Source organism: Oncorhynchus mykiss, chromosome 28, assembly GCF_057628025.1.
Source record: "Oncorhynchus mykiss isolate SJ-2025 chromosome 28, ASM5762802v1, whole genome shotgun sequence".
Lineage (NCBI taxonomy): Eukaryota > Metazoa > Chordata > Actinopteri > Salmoniformes > Salmonidae > Oncorhynchus > Oncorhynchus mykiss.
This window is the reverse complement of record NC_143049.1, coordinates 32,827,420-32,850,533: the sequence shown is the minus strand read 5'-3', so window position 1 is coordinate 32,850,533 and position 23,114 is coordinate 32,827,420. Positions and strand designations below refer to the sequence as shown.

At 40.1% G+C, this 23,114-nt stretch overlaps 2 long non-coding RNA genes across 2 annotated transcripts; one reads left to right on the top strand and one right to left on the bottom strand.

Annotated features, from left to right (window-relative positions):
* Window positions 1-2,566: 2,566 nt before the first annotated feature.
* On the top strand, window positions 2,567-6,992 carry LOC110508978 (uncharacterized). The gene is made up of 3 exons (XR_002471380.3): window positions 2,567-2,784; window positions 5,731-5,817; window positions 5,946-6,992. It is a non-coding gene; the product is annotated as an uncharacterized LOC110508978 (long non-coding RNA).
* Window positions 6,993-18,137: 11,145 nt separating this feature from the next.
* LOC149970833 (uncharacterized) lies at window positions 18,138-20,949 on the bottom strand. Its single transcript, XR_016492764.1, has 3 exons — window positions 20,851-20,949; window positions 20,419-20,474; window positions 18,138-19,923 (listed from the first exon to the last, which is right to left on the bottom strand). It is a non-coding gene; the product is annotated as an uncharacterized LOC149970833 (long non-coding RNA).
* Between the last annotated feature and the right edge of the window lie 2,165 nt (window positions 20,950-23,114).

Genomic DNA, 23,114 nt, shown 5'->3' with positions numbered 1-23,114 from the left:
ACAGAATTATTGCATACATTTGAAAGTGATTTGTTGTTAAATTCTCTCAATAAAAAAGAACCTCATGAATCCTCAATGTAGGTCTGATTTTTTTCCTTTTTTCTTGGTAATGCTTCTTCTTTTTCTTCTTTTTCTTTTAAGGAACTTTGTGTACCAGGTAGTTACTAAGTAATTACGTGACCTAATATTGCATTGTAATTACATTTTGGTTTCTTTGAGATAAGCAAATATATTTGAGTTTGAGGTAAGTACCAGAACGTATCCATTGTTACCATGGTAATAACAATTAAGTACCAGCTTAAAACCCCCTAGAGTCTATTGTGTCAATCTAGTAAAAAAAAATAAAGTGGTTAAATATGTGTAAAAATATATTTACATATTTCCTGAGCTTTCTTATATCTCCTAGCTATAGGGCAGATACTTCAAAACGTTATTATTTATGATTTAAGAATTAAACTGAGCTGTAAAGTAATGCTTTACCTTTAAAAGACAGAATGCTGGGCATTTACAATAACAATAATGATAATACAGAGCAACAGGCACACAAAAAATGTACATGATGGTGTATCATTACGTAATGCAGAATGCCAGGAGGCCTTTTTAAATATTGCATAAGGTTTCATGTTCAACTGTCTTTAACAGTTACTATAGCCATTAAAAAGATATGGTAAAGATACATTATATTTGTTCATGATATGCCATATGCAATCTATATGGATTTAACTTTAACCTGCATCAATCCTGTCCTCAGGAGATCTACAGACAGGCATTCATTTGATATATAGGAGGGTAAAACCACACTGTATATCTCCATGTGTGCACATGTCATGTGAAATGCCACGCCTATAGGCTCTGCATACCTGTGGAGCGTTCACATATTGCCTCAAGGTGATCAACTGTTCTCCTGTGGTTAAGAAACTGTTTGAGCCGCTGTAATAGTTCATCCATTTCAACTTGTTGTTTTGAAGAATATGACCTAGAAATGTCTCAAATAATAGCTGAGTACAACTTTCTTGGCTCATCATAACCCTCCTCCCCCTCAAATAACAACAACAGATGTAATTGCAGGCATGTGAAGTATTGTTAAATAATTAACATGTGAAACTCTGAGAAATACTTTTAAACACTCTTTATTTGACCTTTCATTCAGCAAAAAGCAGAGCATATACACTAGGTACAACAAAGTCGAAACATTAAACTTCACATCCTCTTCCTTTTCATACATCTTTTTATTTACCTTCTATGTAGATTTCCCTTGGGAGAAAACAGGAGGCACACTTGAATAACCTCTCTGAGATAGGGGGCAGTATTTTCACATCCGGATGAAAAGCGCGCCCAAAGTAAACTGCCTGCTACTCAGGCCTAAAGCTAAGATATGCATATTATTAGTAGATTTGGATAGAAAACACTCTGAAGTTTCTAAAACTGTTTGAATAATGTCTGTGAGTTAAACAGAATTGTTTTGGCAGGCGAAACCCCAAGCACAATCCAACCAGGGGGGACAAAAATTGAGGTCAATCTGTTTTCCATTAGGTTTTTATGGCAAGCCTGTTTTAATAGAAATATGATTGCAGTTCCTATGGCTTCCACTAGATGTCGACAGTCTTTAGAAATTGGTTGATGTTTTTCCTTTGCGTAATGAAGAAGTAGCCCTTTCCTTTCTGGGAGTTGAGCCTAGTGGAATCTTTTGTTTGGGGCCCACGACCTGAGGCGCACGACCTGAAGCTCGCTCCACTTTGATTTTATCTGCTATTGAACACAGTTTATCCCATCTTAAATGTTATTGATTATTTACGTTTTAAAATAGTTGGATTAGGAAAGTTGTTTGAAATGTTTGGACCAAGATTACAGGTCATTTATTAGATCATTTGTAGTCATGTTGGGCGAGTTGGAACCAGTGTTTTTCTGAATCAAATGCGCCAAATAAATGGACATTTTGGGGATATAATGACGGAATTAATCAAACAAAAGGACCATTTGTGATGTTTATGGGACATATTGGAGTGCCAACAGAAGAAGATCTTCAAAGGTAAGGCATGAATTATATTATTTCTGAGTTTTGTGTTTCACCTGGCAGGTTGAATTATGATTGTCATGTGTTTGTATGATGGGGTGCTGTCCTCAGATAATAGCATGGTTTGCTTTCTCCGTAAAGCCTTTTTGAAATCTGACACAGTGGCTGGATTAACAAGATGTTAAGCATTATTTTGGTGTATTGCACTTGTGATTGTATGAAAGTGAAATATTTCTAATAATTTAATTTGAATTTGGCGCTCTGACATTTCATCGTATGTTGTCAAGTCGATCCCGCCATCAGGATTTGATCCATAAGAAGTTTTAAAGGGGAACTGCCTACTAGAACCAACTTTTTTGGTTATAAACAGCCCGTGGGTCATCAATATGAGTCAGAAACATTAATTACAATGTCCAAATTGAATACAAAGTGTAAATAGGATCATGTTGTTCATAAAATCAGTCTTGTCCAAAACGAGATTTGTAACTGAATGTGTCACAATGTGTATGTATGGGTGGGGTATGGATTACTGACATGCCAGCTTTTGCCAATGATGTCCAATTGCCCAGAGACAACAAGATGTGGTCCGGCCCCAGCTGCCATGTGTTGTGGACATGTTTTCAAGTCTGCAACGCACACACACTTGCTTGGCATAGGAGTGAAAATGGACTTCCGTAAAGTTGGTGCAAAGTTCTAACGCATTCAACAATATGGCAAAGAATGGATTACATATAACAAACATACGACATGATGACTGTGACTGGTCTGTGGTGAGTAGCTAGCTATGATACTGTGATTTAACTAGATAAGTACATAGCCTCTGGCTAATGTGTAAAATCATATAGAGGAAATTTGCATAGCCAACTGACGATTAGATGTAACGTTAGCTGGCTTGCTGTCAATACATTTTCCACTGGAACTGGTTTGCTAAGAAGATCCCTCGGACAAAGATATTGATAACTTAACCAGATTTGGAAGTTAGGTAGCAATCTACTTTTATGAGAATACGCATGTTGTTTGGGTTAGTACTTGCTCTCAATAACTCAGTCCCTGGCGGTTTTCTGCCTTTACTGTAATGGAATTGGGAGTCATGATCAAGGTTGGTTAGCACTAGCTATCTAGCATTTGGGGGCTTCATCTGCTACTAGTGCTAAAACAACATCCCTGTTCTCTTAAACAATCTATTGTGTATTTTCTATGGTAAAAATAAATGAAGGATGGTACTTGTCTAGCCTGAGTACCAGTCTTTTTAGCTAACATGATACAAATATGTGGCAGCAAGCATTCAGCAACACTACTTACAGAACAAAAATTAAGTGCTTTGTAAAACTAAAACAATCGGCAACTGAGTTAAACGAGACAAAACCTTAAAAGGAAAACTCCATCCAAAAACTCTTTCAAAAATATATATATTTCTGTATTTTGAAAGTTACATATCTTGAAAACTTGATTGCTGACAACCAAAATATTTTGGGACTATATTAGCAATGGACTAATGAATCAAATGGGTGAGGTTTTCCTTTAACTTGAGTATTGAAACACATGGTTGGGATGGTATTGGGCCAGATTTAAGAAACATTCATCCTGAGGTGTTATGAAACATGACATGGTGTGTTGTAACACCAAATAGTCAAGAGTTGTGCAACATCTTGCCAAAGACTGGGAGCACTAACCCGGAAAAGCTTGAAAACATTATTACAGTGTTTCGAGTCCTGTGTAGTGCAGAATTAAATTCCTTCTCTTTTGGCGTTGTTTCCTCTCTCTAAAGCTCCTAAACACTATGATGCTGTTTTGAATCCTGTCTAGTGCAGAATTAAATTCCTTCTCTGTTGGCGTTGTTTCCTCTCTCTAGAGCTCCTAAACACTAAGATGCTGTTTTGAATCCTGTCTAGTGCAGAATTAAATCCCTTCTCTTTTGGCGTTGTTTCCTCTCTCTAAAGCTCCTAAACACTAAGATGGTGTTTTGAATCCTGTCTAGTGCAGAATTAAATCCCTTCTTCTGGAGTTTCCAAGTACTGTAAATGGGAGTTCCTCCTCTTTTTGTATATTCCCTGATCTTATATGGTGTGTTGATAAACTCCTCATCAGTAATTCTAAAAGGTCAAATGTACAGTATTATGTTCAAACAAAAGGACATGAGAATTTTTTGTTGTTGTGAAATTACAAATTAATACGTTTGTCCAGGATAATAATTCATGAGTATAAAATTACTTTTTCAAGATATGATTGAAGCTTCAAATGCTTTATTTTCTATTTGCAAATTATAAAACGACAAAACATTAAAAGGTCTTAAACATTTTTATATTGATAGACATTTGTATATTTAGAAAGATCTGTATGTAAGGTACCAAAACTATGAAATAACACATGGAATCATGTAGTAACCAAAAAAGTGTTAAACAAATCAAAATATATTTGAGATTCTTAAAAGTAGTCACCCTTTGCCTTGATGACAGCTTTGCACAGCTTTCGGCATTCTCTCAACCAGCTTCATGAGGTAGTCACCTGGAAGTAATTTCAATTCACAGGTGTGCCTTGTTAAAAGTTCATTTGTGGAATTTCTTTCCTTCTTAATGCATTTGAGCCAATCAGTTGTGTTGTGACAAGGTAGGGGTGGTATACAGAAGATAGCCCTATAGAAATGGACATTAGACCGGTGGAAATCTGTCCTTTGGTCTGATGAGTCCAAATTTGCGATTTTTGGTTCCAACCGCTGTGTCTTTATGAGATGTAGAGTAGGTGAACAGATGATCTCCTCATGTGTGGTTCCGACAATGAAGCATGGAGGAGGAGGTGTGATGGTGCTTTGCAGCACTCCATCAGATGACCTGGCCTCCACAATCCCCTGACCTCAACCAAATTGAGATGGTTTGGGATGAGTCGGACCGCAGAGTGAAGGAAAAGCAGCCAACAGTGTGCTTAGCATATGTGGGAACTCCTTCAATACTGTTGGAAAAGCATTCCAGGTGAAGCTGGTTGAGATTGAAAGAATGCCAAGAGTGTGCAAAGCTGTCATCAAGGCAAAGGGTGGTTATTTGAAGTATAAATATACATTATATTAAATATAAATTAGATTTTGATTTGTTTAACACTTTTTTGATAACTACATAATTCCATATGTGTTATTTCATAGTTTTAATGTCTTGACTATTATTCTACAATGTGGAAAATAGTACAAATAAAGAAAAACCCTTGAATGAGTAGGTGTTCTAAAACCTTTGACTGGTAGTGTGGCCCTGAACATTTTGATTGTAACAATATTTATAAACTCACAAAGTTGCCTGGCAACTGTAGCCTATAATTAGTGCCAAAGTCTACCCTAGGAAAAAAGATATTAACATTATTTAAAATGTTAATTAAAATATTGACAGAAAATCAAATCGATATTTATAATCAATCAATATTTATGCTTTAAAAACCATTTGCAATTTAAAACCATTTCATTATATGAGAGACAGTCTGCCAAAACATTTTGTGTTTGGCTACATTTTGTGTTTTCACACCACTCTCTTAAAAACTCAATGACTCACATTGAAGAACCACTTTGGGTGTTTCAGAGTACATCCATTCTGTTTTGAAATATATTCAGTGTATCATAACACTTACATTGGGTTTACATTTGAAAAACCTCCAAACACCAGGTCTCAGCTTAGGTGCACTACTTTTCATGGTTTTACTACACAATGATGGTTTTATGAGTCTCTCTATTTGAACAGTTTGGTGGATTTGCTGATCGGCAGTGTCGTGGGAACACCCCTACCATATCAGGAACAGAAGGCTGAGGAAGTACGTGACCACTTCAGGTTGGTCACTTTTGATCTGGTCATAGGTCAAAATACTATCTACTAAAATACTGTCCTGGAATATAGCTAACAACCACTGATAATGTAATCAGTGCTGTGTGTACCAACTCTACCTTGTTTTTCTACAGATGGAGGACAGGAGAGGTGTTTTGTCATGGAGTCCCCTGACTAAAAGACAGGTTTATACAGATGTCTGGGAGAGAGTGGAGTGTTTCTGAGAGGATTGTTTCTGTCTTTAAAAATGTATTATGATTGACTGGGCCTGGCTCCCCAGTGGGTGAGCCTGGCTCCCCAGTGGGTGGGCCCCTGCCCAGTCATGAGAAATCCATAGATTCGGACCTAATGAATTTATTTCAATTGACTGATTTCCTTATATGAACTGTAACTGTGTAAAATCGTTGAAATTGTTGCATGTTGCGTTTATATTTTTGTTCAGTATACATTGAACACATGGTTTCCATATTCCATATTCCAAATTCCATTCACTACATTTTGGCCATTATTATGAGCTGTTCCCCTCAGCAGCCTCCTGTGTTGTGCAATGTCCACATGTAGCCTACACCTGTAGGTATATTAGGGAAAGATCTAACAGTGGACATAAGGAGAGACGAGACAACACAAGCCAGTTATAGAAAACTGTGTTGACAGCTGAGCTGACTGAAGACCAGGTAATCAACTGGCAGTTGTTGGTATCGATTCACGGTAACATGTGATCATGGGATTACATGACGTGACAAAACTTCAAGTTGGAAGCTATTTTTGTAGCAAGGTGTTGTAGAAGGTGTGTCTCATGACACACATTCCAGACACGGGTACTTCTTGCTATCTTGGTATAGCTGTGATTTTTTCAGAGAAATATCAGCTAGCTAGATGGATAGCCAGCTGTAGCTATCCCCAAGCAATGCTAGCTAGCTAGCTTCTGTCAGATTGGCTAAACACAAGGTCAGCGCAGGCTTTAGCCTACACATAGAACTGAATCAGCAGATCATCTTGAGATGGCAGGTCACTCAGGAGGCGACAAGTCTTCAACTTCAGAACTTCTCTCCATAGCAAATTTAGCTCAGCTTTCCTCACTGTCACTAAGTTACTCACTACTACCCTTGTTTGTTTGTTGTAAATGAATGGCAAAGACACACCCAAGAAACACCCACATTAAACCACACCCAGAAAGACAACTCTTGTTTGGGATTCAATAATGGCCGCTGCATTTCTTAATGAGCACCGGAAGAAACACATGCAGTTCACCTTTAATGCCTCATGATGCAAGAGGCAGACTGTGACTCAATTAAAATTCCTAGTAAATCTGTCAATCCGTTAAACCATAAAAATTAACGATTTTCCCTACGATATATCACATGCTATCCGTATCGAGTGAACTTTTAGCTGTTTTATGTAGCAATCTGCAGTTGCTACATCCATTTTTGGACTTGTAAATTAATTATATGTACCGATTGATTCTTGAAGAATATAACATATTGAACTCATGAACTTAGTTAAACTGTAATATCCCATCAGAATCCAAAATATAAGATAGTTTACTTACTTTTCGCAAATAAACACTGGAGTGATAGATGTGCAGAAGATGAATGTGCAAGTAGAGATACTGGGGTACAAAGGAGCAAAAAATATATAAATAAAATAAATAACAACATGGGGATGAGGTAGTTGGATGGGCTATTTACAGATGGGCTATGTACAGGTGCAATGATCTGTAAGCTGCTATGATAGCTGATGCTTAAAGTTAGTGATTTTTGCAATTCGTTCCAGTCATTGGCAGCAGAGAACTATATTGTTTGTTGAAATGTAAACAAACAATATAGCGTAGCACCCCGTATTATCGGCACGGTCAACAGCGTTGAATAAATATATTACCTTCAACAGTGTTATTTTGTGATGAAACCATCAATGTTTTGTGATTATTGGTGTTGTGAAAATGCTAGCTAACGGGTTAGCAGTTAGCATGTTTGACATTTCAGTGGAAATATTACTACTATCAGCTTTTTGATAAGTGGTTTAGCAAAAAAACAATACATCCCGTATTATCGGCATACGGTCCCCAGTTATTGGCCACCTTAATATTTTGTTCAATTACCAGATATATCCGTTTACTTTTGTTAAAAAAAAAGAGATACAAAGTTGGATATTAAATTATGTGTGGTCTGTCGCTCAGTCGAAATTTACAATATACAGCGTGTCCCACAAAATGTGTCTATAATCTATAATTTTGATATCATGGATAGCCAGTCCTTGCAGCCATAGCTGTCTATGAATTTCAGAGTGGTAACATTGCTCCAGCCACATCCCTCAGCTTTTTACCAAAACAGGTGTGGGGAATATGCTTTGCTATTGTTTCAGTTGCTTATTGCCGCTTTAATACAGGCATGAGCTAACATAAATTTGAAGTTCAGCAGAGGCCGGTGCAAAGTACCGACTGCGCCACTGCATAATCTCTCCATGTGCACAATGTATACACTCAGCAACATTTCTAAGCATGCACATAGAACCTGGGGTTCAAGTACCTTTCCTTGGTTGAGCAACTTGGTTGATGCTATGTAGAAAACATCCCACTCGAGAAAAAAATATGTATATCACGTTTGCTAATGACTTAAAGTCAATAAAAAACAACTGATGTTGATCTGGCATCTTTGCCTGGCGAGAAATCAAACAAGTCCAATGGTTTTCTCCTCATTTCAAAATTGGTAACTCAATAACATTGGTTTGGCCTTTCCTCCAAATAAATACATGGTTTGAGAAAAGCAAAAACATATAGATGTTTCTAGGTGTAACTAAATGTAGACATTTCCACGTGAAAGAAGTGATTGTGTGGGGAGCTGTGGTCCAGTGGTAACACTCCCGGCTCTATGCACATATAAGACTCCCTGCCGGAGACCAGGGTCCCAATCCTCGTGTGCTTCTCTTTGTGTCTTCCCTTCACATACAGTGCATTCCGAAAGTATTCAGACCCCTTGACTTTTTCCAAATTTTGGTTACATTATGGACCTTATTCTAAAATGGATTAAATTGCTTTTTTCCCCTTCATCAATCTACACACAATACCCCATTATGACAAAAACAGGTTTTTAGAAATGTTTGCAGGGGCTCCCGAGTGGCGCAGTGGTCTAAGGCACTGCAGTGCTAGAGACGTCACTACAGACCCTGGTGCGATCCCAGGCTGTATCACAACTGGCCGTGATCGTGAGTCCCATAAGGCATCGCACATTCAGAGACTTACCCGCTGTCTCGCCTGTGTGTTTAGGGTCATTGTCCTGTTGGAAGGTGAACCTTTGACCCAACCTGACATCCTGAGCAGGATCTCTCTCTACTTTGCTCCGTTCATCCTTCCCTCGATCCTGACTAGTCCTCCAATCCCTGCCTCTGAAAAACATCCCCACAGCATGATGCTGCCACCATGATTCTTCACCGTAGGGATGGTGCCAGGTTTCCTCCAGATGTGACGCTTGGTATTCAGGCCAAAGAGTTCAATCTTGGTTTCATCAGACCAGTGTCTAATGGTCTGACAGTCTTTAGGTGCCTTTTGGCAAACTCCAAGCGTGCTGTCATGTGCCTTTTACTGAGGAGTGGCTTCCGTTTGGCCACTCTACCATAAAGGCCTGATTGGTGGAGTGCTGCAGAGATGGTTGTCCTTCTGGAAGGAACTCTGGAGCTCTGTCAGAGTGATCATTGAGTTCTTGGTCACCTCCCTGACCAAGGCCCTTCTCCCCCGATTGCTCAGTTTGGTCAGGCGGCCAGCTCTAGGAAGAGTACTGGTGGTTCCACACATCTTCCATTTCAGAATGATGGAGGCCACTGCTGTCTTGCGGACCTTCAATGCTGCAGACATTTTTTGGTACCCTTCACCAGATTTGTGCATTGACACAGTCCTTTCTTGGAGTTCTACAGACAATTCCTTCAACCTCATTGCTTCATTTTTGCTCTGACATGCACTGTCAACTGTGGGACCTTGTATAGACAGGTGTGTGCCTTTCCAAATGATGTGCAATCATTTAAATTTACCACTGGTGGACTCCAATCAAGTTGTGGAAACATCTCAAGGAAGATCAATGGAAACAGGATGCACCTGAGCTCAATTTCAAGTCACACAGTAAAGGGACTGAATACTTGTGTAAATAAGGTATTTCTGGTTTTAAAATGTCTAAAAACCTGTTATCACTTAGTCATTATGGGGTATTGTGTGTAGATTGATGAGGATTTTTATTTTATTTAGTCCATTTTAGAATAAGGCTTTAACGTAACAAAATGTGGAAAAAGTCAAGGGGTCTGAATACTTTGTCTATCAATAAAGCATTAAAAAATATACGGAAGGAGAGTGACTCTCCACTACCACTCCTTAAAAAAAAGTGATTGTGCAAAATTATTGATTGATAATAAAGACTGGTTCAAAACCCTTGAACTGATTGTTATGGCACATAGATTAAATACCACGGTCCAGGAGTGCAGAATACATATTAGGAACTTCCTCATGTAGAGTGAATTCCATAGTCTTATGCAGAATACATATTAGGAACTTCCTCACGTAAAATTGATTCCACAATCTAGTAGTGTGTCAGGTTACTCCAGAGAGAAACCAGATACAATCACATGACATGTAATAAGCCAGAGGTTTCTGAAATATGAACTCAGCTCATCTTTGGGGTATGAGAATGGTTTTGTAACCAGTCATTACTATGAGTGTGAGCGTATTATTTCTCCTAGACTTAAATCGGCATGACATAATTTCCTGTTGTTCAAAAACCCACAATTCTGTTGCTGCTGTTGTTGTTGTTGAAACAGGCGTGTCGACAATGTGAACTTGTGGAGAATACAAAAAAACTATGACATCTGGTGGCAGTGGTAGGATGTGTGACGCTGCTAGTTATTGTCTTGTGATAAACAGAGAGAATTAAATCGATCCCCACGATCTCTTAAGGCCAGGTGGATGAACGATTTGACCCAAATAAAGTATAATAAGAACAACTTTGTATTTTTCAGTTCAAAATCAACCGTTTGTCTTAAATACTTTATTTTACCTGGTTAAATACAATGACATTTTTATCATCCAATCGAATGACTGTTCACAAACTTTTTTGTTCAACAAAGCTCCTGTGGGAGAAAAGTTATCGAACAGGTGGAAGAGCCCATTGAACTGTGATAGCTCCATTCACGAGATGAGTACAAAGTGAATTTGGGTTCAAATGGCAAAATTAGTGCCTGAATAACAGAGCGTCAAACTGCTCAAGACTTAAATCAGGTCACCGTGTCACGAGCAGAATTGATGAGTGGATGTTCGCAAGATCTAGTAGTGATGCAGTACCATAACAGCGCTGTAGATTTGGATAAGCCAGTCTGAGGTCAAGTTCAAATGACCTGACTGTTAACTGTATTAGGGTGCTTTGTGGGCATCCCCAGATTGTGCGTCAGGCCTGGACTTGGAACAGTTCTATAAATAAGGGTACATGTGTTTATGGAAATGAATGGCAGCTTTGTTGGCTGTTACACGGCTTGTAGGGGTCATGTGTTGGAGTGTCATGCTCTCTTGGAAGGAACTGTGTGTGTGTGTGTGTGTGTGTGCCTGCCTACATGGGAGAGTCTAGAGCAGGGCTGCAACCCTGTTCCTGGAGAGCCTCCCTCCTGTAGGATCACTCCAACCCTGTTCCTGGAGAGCCACCCTCCTGTAGAATCACTCCAACCCTGTTCCCGGAGAGCCACCCTCCTGTAGGATCACTCCAACCCTGTTCCTGGAGAGCCTCCCTCCTGTAGGATCCCTCCAACCCTGTTCCTGGAGAGCCACTCTCCTGTAGGATCCCTCCAACCCTGTTCCTGGAGAGGCTCCCTCCTGTAGTATCACTCCAACCCTGTTCCTGGAGAGCCACTCTCCTGTAGGATCCCTCCAACCCTGTTCCTGGAGAGCCTCTCTCCTGTAGGATCACTCCAACCCTGTTCCTGGAGAGCCTCCCTCCTGTAGGATCCCTCCAACCCTGTTCCTGGAGAGCCTCCCTCCTGTAGGATCCCTCCAACCCTGTTCCTGGAGAGCCTCCCTCCTGTAGTATCACTCCAACCCTGTTCCTGGAGAACCACTCTCCTGTAGGATCCCTCCAGCCCTGTTCCTGGAGAGCCTCTCTCCTGTAGGATCACTCCAACCCTGTTCCTGGAGAGCCTCCCTCCTGTAGGATCCCTCCAGCCCTGTTCCTGGAGAGCCTCTCTCCTGTAGGATCACTCCAACCCTGTTCCTGGAGAGCCTCCCTCCTGTAGGATCCCTCCAGCCCTGTTCCTGGAGAGCCTCTCTCCTGTAGGATCACTCCAACCCTGTTCCTGGAGAGCCTCCCTCCTGTAGGATCACTCCAACCCTGTTCCTGGAGAGCCTCCCTCCTGTAGGATCCCTCCAGCCCTGTTCCTGGAGAGCCTCTCTCCTGTAGGATCACTCCAACCCTGTTCCTGGAGAGCCTCCCTCCTGTAGGATCACTCCAACCCTGTTCCTGGAGAGCCTCCCTCCTGTAGGATCACTCCAACCCTGTTCCTGGAGAGCCTCCCTCCTGTAGGATCCCTCCAGCCCTGTTCCTGGAGAGCCTCCCTCCTGTAGGATCACTCCAACCACAGTTGTAATTTACATGATTCAGCTTTATCAACCAGTGCATTATTAGAACCAGGTGCATCAGATTAGGGTAGGAGTGAAAACCTACAAAACGGTAGCTCTCCAGGAACAGGGCTGGAAAGACCTGGTCTAGAGAAGAGTCTTGGAATCAAGCCATCAAAAATCAGGACTTGGTTCCAACATGTGGAAGAAAGAGTATAAGTCAGAAATGTTGGAATCATAGGTTGGAAAGATTAAGAAAAGCTGTTTCCACAATTGGGACAGAGGCTGGGTTCAATTACAAAATGTGCTCCCTTTGAAAAGTAATTCACACAGATGTAAAATCACTTAATTTGAAATGGAACAGTCTCTTGTTCAGTCACCATGGTGCCACCTGGTGGGTTATAAACTTAGGCAGAGCATCGCAAGATATTAGATGTTTTCAAAACATCAAAAGTAGTCTAATGTCAAGATGAATCCACGTTCCACACACACTTCATACACTATTATCAATACCAAATAATTTCTGAGTAACAATTAAGTACCTTACTGTGATTACTTTTGACAATTTGAATTGAAAACAAACAAAAATAGCTTCTTAGCAAATGGCAATTTCTCAAGCAAGAATTTTGCTAGGACTGTCTGGGAGTGGTCTGAGTCAGGAGGGGAAAACAGAAAACTTGCTGTTATTTGCAGAGAGGTTTGGAACACTCTTTCCTATTGGTCTATTAACTAATTTACCACATGTTGAGGTCACCATGGAAGGCCAAAACTCCATCCCACTAAAACAGGCACAAATTTCAGGTAGTCTTTTGAAACAGCTATTACACTAAAAGGGCATTATCATAATTGTCACAGTATTATTCCCACGACATAATGTGTAAATATTTCTAAAAACAAGGGCAAATCCCATTTTTTACTGCATTGGGCCTTTAACGTTCCAGTTGTTTTGTTCCCTTTGTCCCGACTGTAGTTTTCCAGCAGGCCTAATTGCCAGTGGAAAACTACCATGGGAGTCTCCAATGGGTTGATCGGGGTGGAATGTGACTGGAGCAATCTAGCATGGCTGTCCACTAATTCAAGTCACTTAAAGCAACCCTACTAGGTCGTAGGTCGCCCTTCTAGGCCAGAGACCAACAAAACTCAGGTATTTATCACTTTTATGTCATAAGTGCGGTAATATGTTGGCAATATATATAAAGTGAAGGTACATTGAAGGTTCATTTAGACTGGAGAAATCAACGACAAAACAGGTGTGTGTCTCTGAGGTGTGAGATATGGTGTCTCTCTTAGTTGTGTGATATTGTGTCTCTCTGAGGTGTGAATACTGTGTCTCTCTGAGGTGTGGATACTGTGTCTCTCTGAGGTGTGGATACTGTGTCTCTCAAGGGTGTGCGATATTGTGTCTCTCCGAGGTGTGGATACTGTGTCTCTCTGAGGTGTGGATACTGTGTCTCTCTGAGGTGTGGATACTGTGTCTCTCTGAGGTGTGGATACTGTGTCTCTCTGAGGTGTGGATACTGTGTCTCTCTGAGGGGTGCAATATTGTGTCTCTGAGTTTTGCGCACATACAGTGCCTTGCGAAAGTATTCGGCCCCCTTGAACTTTGCGACCTTTTGCCACATTTCAGGCTTCAAACATAAAGATATAAAACTGTATTTTTTTGTGAAGAATCAACAACAAGTGGGACACAATCATGAAGTGGAACGACATTTAATTGGAAATTTAAAACATTTTTAACAAATCAAAAACTGAAAAATTGGGCGTGCAAAATTATTCAGCCCCTTTACTTTCAGTGCAGCAAACTCTCTCCAGAAGTTCAGTGAGGATCTCTGAATGATCTAATGTTGACCTAAATGACTAATGATTATAAATACAATCCACCTGTGTGTAATCAAGTCTCCGTATAAATGCACCTGCACTGTGATAGTCTCAGAGGTCCGTTAAAAGCGCAGAGAGCATCATGAAGAACAAGGAACACACCAGGCAGGTCCGAGATACTGTTGTGAAGAAGTTTAAAGCCGGATTTGGATACAAAAATATTTCCCAAGCTTTAAACATCCCAAGGAGCACTGTGCAAGCGATAATATTGAAATGGAAGGAGTATCAGACCACTGCAAATCTACCAAGATCTGGCCGTCCCTCTAAACTTTCAGCTCATACAAGGAGAAGACTGATCAGAGATGCAGCCAAGAGGCCCATGATCACTCTGGATGAACTGCAGAGATCTACAGCTGAGGTGGGAGACTCTGTCCATAGGACAACAATCAGTCGTATATTGCACAAATCTGGCCTTTATGGAAGAGTGGCAAGAAGAAAGCCATTTCTTAAAGATATCCATAAAAAGTGTCGTTTAAAGTTTGCCACAAGCCACCTGGGAGACACACCAAACATGTGGAAGAAGGTGCTATGGTCAGATGAAACCAAAATTGAACTTTTTGGCAACAATGCAAAACGTTATGTTTGGCGTAAAAGCAACACAGCTCATCACCCTGAACACACCATCCCAACTGTCAAACATGGTGGTGGCAGCATCATGGTTTGGGCCTGCTTTTCTTCAGCAGGGACAGGGAAGATGGTTAAAATTGATGGGAAGATGGATGGAGCCAAATACAGGACCATTCTGGAAGAAAACCTGATGGAGTCTGCAAAAGACCTGAGACTGGGACGGAGATTTGTCTTCCAACAAGACAATGATCCAAAACATAAAACAAAATCTACAATGGAATGGTTCAAAAATAAACATATCCAGGTGTTAGAATGGCCAAGTCAAAGTCCAGACCTGAATCCAATCGAGAATCTGTGGAAAGAACTGAAAACTGCTGTTCACAAATGCTCTCCATCCAACCTCACTGAGCTCAAGCTGTTTTGCAAGGAGGAATGGGAAAAAATGTCAGTCTCTCGATGTGCAAAACTGATAGAGACATACCCCAAGCGTCTTACAGCTGTAATCGCAGCAAAAGGTGGCGCTACAAAGTATTAACTTAAGGGGGCTGAATAATTTTGCACACCCAATTTTTCAGTTGTTGATTTGTTGAATTTTTTTGAAATATCCAATAAATATCTTTCCACTTCATGATTGTGTCCCACTTGTTGATTCTTCACAAAAAAATACAGTTTTATATCTTTATGTTTGAAGCCTGAAATGTTTAGGGATCCAGAGTGGCGCAGCAGTCTAAGGCACTGCATCTCAGTGCTAGAGACGTCACTACAGACCTAGGTTCGATTCCAGGCGGTATCACAACCGGTTGTGATTGAGAGTCCCATAGGGTGGCGCACAATTGGCCCAGCGTCGTCTGGGTTTGTGTTTGGCTGGTGTAGGCCATCATTGTAAATAAGACTTTGTTCTTAACTGACTTGGTTAGTTAAAAAAGGTTAAAATAATAATATTTTAATAAATGACATTACTATCCTCCATGAATCTGCAGGTAGCTAACCAACCAGGTTCAATGTTAGCTAGCTAACATTAGGCTATAACTAGCAAAGCAAATGGCTCTGAGATACGAATAATAAGATCAGACACGTAATTTTAGCTAGCGAACCAGCCAGCTGATGTTAGCTAGCTAGCTAACAGTACACTAACATGAAATGAAAACGACTTTGTCAAAATTAGAAACGTGTAATATCTGAAAATGTAGTTAGCAAGACTATCTTACCCGTATACTTCATGGATGGATGCTTCTCCCTGTCACGGATGCCATGGATGCCTTTAGTTTGAAGATGTAATCCGGAGACAGGTGTTTTCTCCATCTCCTTAGCTATCATATTCTAATTCCACTGATTTCAAAACAGTCCTCCAGAAAGTGGAGAGCAATACTTATGCAGTTCTACTATGTGATATATTTAAAAAGAAGCTGCGTTAGACAGGATAACCTACACATACTAACCAGCTCGAATAGACAGAAGCATGCTATATGGCAGACCAATCCAAAGTCTCAGCATGTCCAGCCCACTCATTATTTCAGCCAATCATGGCTAGTGGGAAGGTTGCTCTCTTTTTCTGTGGCTAAACCAGCTAGTCTCGTAATTTAAAAATGTGTTTGTTAATAAGGCACATGAAAGTTCACATGTTCCAGAAGGCATTTCTGCAAAAAAACGCTTTTTGATTTAAAAAAAGTTATGCTCAAATGTCTCTCCTGTGAAGTAGTGACCCGGCGACATACGCCAAGTTTCCTGAAACGAGTCACAAATAAAAGTACTATAGAAAGTGCCGATAACCCTGTTACTTTATTTGGCACTTGACTATATCATCTTAAATCAGCCATCAATCCCCTTGTGGACAGGAGGAATGGAAGCTTGTTGTGTGCAACACAGAGTGGCAATTGAATGCAACCTTCACTTTTGATTTAATATATATATATATATATTGATATATATATTACATACACACATACTTACATACAGTGCCTTGCGAAAGTATTCATCCCCCTTGGCATTCTTCCAATTTTGTTGCCTTACAACATGGAATTAAAATTGATTTTTTTGGGGGGTTTGTGTCATTTGATTTACACAACATGCCTACCACTTTGAAGGTGCAAAATATATTTTTTTGTGAAACAAACGAGACAAAAAAATGAAAACTTGAGTGTGCATAACTATTCATCATTGTTCTGCTGGAAGGGGAACCTCTGTCCCAGTTTTAAATCTCTGGAAGACTGAAACAGGTTTCCCTCAAGATTTCCCTGTATTTAGCATCATCCATCCTTCCTTCAATTCTGACCGGTTTCCCAGTCCCTGCCGATGATGGTGTTCTCGGGGTGATGGGAGGTGTTGGGTTTGTGCCAGACATAGCGTTTTCCTTGATGGCCAAAAATATTCATTTTAGTCTCATCTGACCAGAGTACCTTCTTCCATATGTTTGGGGAGTCTCCCACATGCCTCTTGGCGAACACCAAACGTGTTTGCTTATTTGTTTATTTAAGCAATTCCTTTTTTTCTGGTCACTCTTCCATAAAGCCCTGCTCTGTGGAGTGTCCGGCTTAAAGTGGTCCTATGGACAGATACTCCAATCTCCGCTGTGGAGCTTTGCACTTCCTTCGGGGTTATCTTTGGTCTCTTTGTTGCCTCTCTGATTAATGCCCTCCTTGCCTGGTCCTTGAGTTTTGGTGGGCGGCCCTCTCTTGGCAGGTTTGTTGTGCCATATTCTTTCCATTTTTTAATAATGGATTTAATGGTGCTCTGTGGGATGTTCAAAGTTTCAGTTTTTTTTTTAACCCAACCCTGATCTGTACTTCTCCACAACTTTGTCCCTGGCCTGTTTGGAGAGCTCCTTGGTCTTCATGGTGCTGCTTGCTTGGTGGTGCCCCTTGCTTAGTGGTGTTGCAGACTCTGGAGCCTTTCAAAACAAGGACTTTATTTAACTAATTATGTGACTTCTGAAGGTACCACGCACCACTTTTTGTTTCACTTCACCAATTTGGACTATTTTGTGTATTACATGAAATCCAAATAAAAATCCATTTAAATTACCGGTTGTAATGCAACAAAATAGGAAGGGGGGGTGAGACCGAATCAAGACCTAGACCAGAAAACTGTAACTCCAATTCAAGGCCATTATACTGGACTCGCTAAATGTACAGTAGCACTTATCCAGCTATTCAGTTAGCTAAACACTCATTCAAACAAGCCAGTGGGAAGTGGGTAGTATATGGGGTTTTGGTGACAAAACGGATGGCACTGTGATAGACTACATCCAGTTTGCTGAGTAGAGTGTTGGAGGCTATTTTGTAAATGACATCGCCGAAGTCAAGGATCGGTAAGATAGTCAGTTTTATTAGGTTATGTTTGGCACCATCAGTGAAGGAGGCTTTCTTGCGAAATACGAAGCCGATTCTAGATTTAATTTTGGATTGGAGATGCTTAATGTGAGCCTGGAAGGAGAGTTTACAGTCTAACCAGACACCTAGGTATTTGTAGTTGTCCACATGTTCTAAGTCAGAACTTAATCTGTATATTTCTCAGAAGAATGTATTTTCTCCAGGACTGCTTTGTCTTTGGCCAGCTTCTTCATGAACTCCTGGCAGGGGAGGTTGAAGTTTGTCTTCACAATAAGCATGGCATTGATGGTAGGAACAGTGAACCTATTTCTTGCTGCTGTCCATAGATCATTCATTTGGGAGAACACTCTCTTGACTGGTGCATTAATTCCAGATAAGCACATGACAACAGACACTGATCTAACCAGGTTAGTGTGTGGGATGTCATTCTCTTTGAAGTGGGTAACCACCGTGCTCCATCTCTGAGCTGTGTCTCAGATGTTTTCCATTCTTCAAGTGATCCACCCTTTAGGAACTCTGTTCATTCCAGTTTTAGTCCTCTGACCAAAACTGGAATGAAGTTATCATCACATCTTGCAGTCAATTTTGACTCAACGTTTCTCAGAATTGCAGCTAACGCCACAGCGGTCCTGGCCATCTTGATCTTTTCACTGAATACAGTCAGGTTTCCATTTTATTTTACCTTTATTTAAGCAGGTCAGTTAATAACAAATTCAGACTAGGAACAGTGGGTTAAATGCCTTGTTCAGGGGCAGAACAACAGATTTGTAACTTGTCAGCTCGGGGATACGAACTGGCAACCTTTCAATTACCAGTCCAACGCTCTAACCACTAGGCTACCCTGCCGCCCCATGGACAAAGTTCAGTCAGTGGATCTTCGAACATTGTTCGCAGGACAACAGGGCATTTGTCTTCAGAAAGAAAAAAGGATTTCAATGGCACACACATTTTCAGTACTCTTTCTAGATCAGGGAGCATGGACAGCCAGCGAACATTGCTGTGTCCTAAAATGTTATGGTACTCCTGGCCAACAAACTCACAAAAGCTCTTCAGTCTCTACTCTGATGGTGAAAATATGAAAATATCTTTGTGAGCAGGTACTCAACATCAAGGGGAATCATATCCAAAGCTGTTCTGGCCGTGTTATGAATGATGTGTGCAGGACAACCTAAGCCAATCACCTCCCGTTGCAGAGCATTTTTAACTTTGGTATGGACATTGACCCTCCCCAGTCTATTCAGTCCTCCAAAGTTGATATTTGTGTTGTCGGCAGAGAATGCCACGACTTTGTTTTCCAGGTTACATTTTTGGATGACCACCAGGACCTCAGCTGCAATTTTTCCTCTGCTGTTTCTCCGTTCAATTAAACAAAATCAAACTGTTTTGTTTCCACAGATGTGCTGCCATCATATATCTTACAATATCTGACTACTATTGGCAGCAGCTTTACATGTCCATGATTGGACGCATCAATGGACAGGGACACAAATTCAACCTGGTCTAGGTCCTGTGTTACCAAAGTAGTTGCCCATGGTGCTAACACGTTACTCACAATGGCATCACATTTTGTCCTAGCACATGTAAACTCTGGCTCATAAATATGATTGTGTCGCATTGTGTGGTATGTAAAGACACCGCCCTACACAGCTAAAGGCTCTACCTTGTTGAAGAATGTGGTGACAGAGGGCAGACCAACACGGCCAATCAGAGGCTTTGTGCTTTTTCGTCTGTTGATGTTCTACCGCTGCCGTTCTTCCCCCGCTGCCAATTGAAAAAGAGGAATTACAAAGGGTGCAGTGAACCATTCTATCGTCTTGACCTTAGCGTATAAATGGAAATACTCTCATCATGTTGTCATTAAAATGGCATTTCTGTTTCTTGGAAAGAGCCATTGTACTTCTGTACTTCTGCCTGCTCTTCTTCACTCTCCTTGTGTCACTCTTCTTACTCTATTAACTTTTTCTTCTCCTCCAATCTTTCTCCTCTTATCTTCACTCACCTTCCTTCGCTTTCTTCCTTTCCTTCTCTTTACCTTTCCACCTCACTCTTCTACACTCCTCGCATCACTCTTTTTACTCCCTTCATTTTTCCTTCTCACTCTCTTCTCCTTCCTCTCCAATCTTTAATAATAAATAGTACACTATTAGATAAAATACTTAGGTTAACAGATACCCATTGCTTGCCTCATTTTTGTATTTTATCTCAAAAACATTGTTTGGAACAATAAATTGTCAGTCTCTGTAATCATAACTTTACCTTTCCTCCTCAATCTCCTTCACTCTTCTTCCTATCCAGTCTTCCTCCTCTCCACTCTAACATAAAACATTATGCTAATGTTAGCCATGAAAATTTCAAAATATATTTTCACACTACTTATTATAATGTCAAACCATTAAAATTGTAATCTACAAATAAATATTATCATAATTAATTGTGCATTCATTTAATAATCATATTTAATAATCATATTTTCAAAATAGCCCCTCCACTGCATGTTTACATGTGAACGTATAACCTTGCTACCATGACAGTAGCTAGCTAACCTAGCTAGCTAACTTAGCTATGTAGACTAATGTTAGATAGCATAACCTATTTAAAACCTTATAGAGCAGATCATCTACTGTATCTATATAATAAATTGTCACATTATAACATCACTAGCTAGTATCTCAAACTATTGTAATTTACCTGGATTGAAAATAAATGTGTGGTGATGTTGTGGATTCACTTGACACTTGCTAGCTTCTGGCCGAGTTTTCCACAGCAGTTCTCTCTATAACTAGCGCAAGCAAGCAGTTTAGTAGAAGAAGAAGAGTGAATGAAGCTGGTATAATGAGCAGCCCCCACTGTTGGACAACACAAGCACAACGCAATTGAAACGTCAACCGGTAGACTCTGCTGCCTGGTCTTTCTTGTCATGTAAAATATTATTTCACTTGGTCTGTTTTTAAATGCACAGTTAAAAATGTGGACATTTCCTGGGAGAGCTCCAGCCGGGGACAGGCCACCAAAAATGGGGACTGTCCCCGGTAAATGGTTGACGTCTGGTCACCCTACCCTAGGGAGAAATAGCACTGAATCTAATGCAAAGTAGCTAACAGCTAACTCAATTCTACATCCTTTACAGAAACATAAATTATGTGGTAAACATTTATCTTGTGTTAATAAACAAATGTTCTTACAGACATTGTGTCTTACAAAGCTTATAAAGAAGTATATTGAAGGATTGCAACTACTCTGTCACACTTGCACATCTTCATCTTCACTTCTTGAAACTGCTTCCTGTCACATGACAAACAGGTCAATTCTACACTGCTGCCCTTAAACTGCCACTAAGGGGTGCTAAACAATGAACAGGTCCAGAACAACCACGATTGTAATTTTGTCAAATCACCACCACAAATTGATTTCAGAATGTCCAGTATTTCTGCGTTCATATTGCAGAACAAATTGACTCTTTAGACATCAGAATAGTGAAATAATGCATGCTAAGGGCAAATAGAACCACTACAAATTATTACTACACCTTCACCTTCAGAGAAGGGCTAAGGATTTATACAATAATTATAGGGTTGTTTTTAATGATACCATGATTGAATCTCTTCAGTTTTTGTTGGAAAGGAAAGGGTTAAGACTGAAAAGAAACAAATCCAATCAGGATTTTTCTTTGCTAGTCTCTGGGGAGATAAATACAGCTAGCTAAGTCAGCCATTGGCCAGGCCATCAGAAGCTAGGTAAAGGCATCTGCCATTCAACTGTATATGGGTGGGACCGTTTTTACAAAAACTTATGGAAACTTCTGCCTTCTTGAAGGCTAAGAGGTCACTGCGCAATAGCGAGCAGTAGTTTTCCCACGGTCTAGCTAGCTAGCTTTTGTTGTTGGCTAGTTTGCAGCGGCTGCAGCAGGTGTTATCAAAAAGGGTGTTCTTGCTAATTTGTTAGCTTCTCCCTTTTCAAGAATAACTTTCAACAAGAAGTTAAGTTTCAAATGATTGTAATCTGGTGAGTGGAACTGTGTTTTTTATTACAGCATGCTTGCTGTTGTTAGCCATATCTATGAAAATAACTTGTGTGTGTGTGTGTGTGTGTGTGTGAAACATTGTTGCATTTGCATTGTTGCATTTGAACTTGTCATTTTCTGACAAGCAACCACTTAGATAAGTTCCCAAAAAGCCCGCCCAATATGAGTTTTCCTGTAGATTTTTCAGATTTTCACTCTCAAAGTCACTTTTTTTTAAATAGAAAAAAATACAGAAATCTAAATCCACAATAATCCTTAAAACCTCGAACCCTTTTTTTCAATTTTCGCCTAAAATGACATACCCAAATCTAACTGCCTGTAGCTCAGGCATTGAAGAAAGGATATGCATATTCATAATACCATTTGAAAGGAAACCCTTTGAAGTTTGTGGAAATGTGAAATGAATGTAGGGCAGATCTATAACACACAGTAGATCTGGTAAAATAAAACAAAAGAAAAAAACATATTTTTTTATTGTTTTGTACCATCATCTTTGAAATGCAAGAGAAAGGCCATAATGTATTATTCCAGTCCAGGTGAAATTTCAGATTTTGGCCACTAGACGGCAGCAGTGTATGTACAAAGGTTTAGACTGATCCAATGAACCATTGCATTTCTGTTCAAAATGTTGTATCAAGACTGCCCAAATGTGCCTAATTGGTTTATTATTAACTTTTCAAGTTCATAACTGTGCACTCTCCTCAAACAAAGGCATTGTATTCTTTCACTGTAATAACTACTGTAAATTGGACAGTGCAGATAGATTAACAAGAATGTATGCTTTCTGCCAATATCAGATATGTCTCAGTCTTGGGAAATGTTCTTGTTACATACAACCTCATGCTAATCACATTAGCCTACGTTAGCTCAACCGTCCCGTGGGGGATCCACCGATCCTGAAGAAGTGTTTAAACCACATCAATCTGATTGG